This window comes from Pundamilia nyererei, unplaced genomic scaffold (genome assembly GCF_000239375.1).
Source record: "Pundamilia nyererei isolate P.nyererei 1_Seehausen unplaced genomic scaffold, PunNye1.0 scaffold00288, whole genome shotgun sequence".
Classification (NCBI taxonomy): Eukaryota; Metazoa; Chordata; class Actinopteri; order Cichliformes; family Cichlidae; genus Pundamilia; species Pundamilia nyererei.
In genome coordinates this window covers 620,220-621,725 of record NW_005187689.1, presented here as the reverse complement: position 1 = coordinate 621,725, position 1,506 = coordinate 620,220, and positions in this window count along the sequence as shown.

The following is a 1,506-nucleotide window of genomic DNA, read 5'->3' as shown; positions in this document are numbered from 1 at the left end:
TTATGGATCTTCGGATCCACATTATGTCAGCAGCTGTTCTCCACCGTGAACTATGTTAAAAACAAACACCGCTCACGCCTCACAGATGACAGCTTGCAGTCCTACATAAAGATGAAAGCCCCGACCTGCAGACGCTGTGCGTAGAGGTTCGGGACCATAAGTCTTATTGTAAACATATCACAGCAGACCCGACGATGTTTCCATGAACGCGCTTTTCAGCATCTCTTTGATGACCACTTTTCACACACGGTTGCTGTAAGCACACAGCCGGCTGTAGCTTTGCAGCTCACAGCCCGACAACACAACAGCAGAGAGAGCACAGACTTTAAGGCCGCAAGGCGTGATTGCGCTCCACCTCCTTCAACCTGGACAGGTAGGCAGCCCTTCACAGGAATAAGCCACTGGTTAGGTTAACTGGCATGTTTTGAGCCAAATGAGTTGATATCCCTGGTGTAATTTGAAAACGTACACCTGTTTGCAGGTAAGGCTAACGAGAGAGCACAGCAGGATTCAGATATTCAGAATAAAAGCTCGACAGCTGAGGGAGTTTTTGAGTCTTGTGTTTTCTCAGTCCTCTCAGAGGCCGCCTGAAGAACTTTGCTCAGCCAGCACTTTGGAACCTGCAGGGGCCCTCGCACTTGCAGAGCTTCGTACGAACTGGAAAACCAACCTCACTGGGCTGGTCAGGAGTTCTTCCTTCCTGCTGTTTCCTGTGCTGCGTGTAGGAGATCGTCTGATATTTCAGCATCTTTACCTTAAAATGCAAAGCTTCCTGAGAAGACCTCCAGTCTCCTGGTGCTGTATAAATAAAACTGGGCCAATGTCTGTGGGATGGGCGCCCTCACTGTGACGACAGACCGGAGGAAAAGCGTGCTGAAAATAAGACGAGGAACAGACGCTGCTTTGGGAGTTCCTGTGGCCTGAAGCCAGGCCCTGATCGTGACTCAGGCTCGCCATTCCTCCCTCTCTGGGATGTAACTATGACAAGAGCGAGGGGGCTCAGCGAGCCCGCCCACACGGGCCGATGTGAACCTCCCACGCTGCTGCCTCCGAGCATCACAGCGAGCCAGGCCGCACGTCATCGTCTGATCTGTTGGGGGGGGGAAACAAAGCTCCAAATAGAGGTGGAAATCAGCGAGTGCTCGCCATCTTTGATAAAAGCATGATGAAAGCAAAATCAGCATCTATTAACTGACTGAGACTTTCCATGTCCTCAGCTCGTCTCTCAGAGGCACTCAAAGATTCCCTGTGGCATCCGTGTCGCATGGAAATGACAGAGGGCAGACGTGAGTTTACTGACCCCAAAAAAGCCCAGGACTACATTCTGTCTTTACCTTGAGTTATTTACAGTCAGGGCTTGGATTTAAACAGTACCCTTTTTTTTTCTCTTTCTTTTCGCCCTAGCGTTAATTAACACGCTATACTTTGCACCTTTTAACTGTTTAGTTTCAATATTATAGGGCTTCGCAGCTTTATTTAATATATTCAGTTGTGCTACTTTTGAGA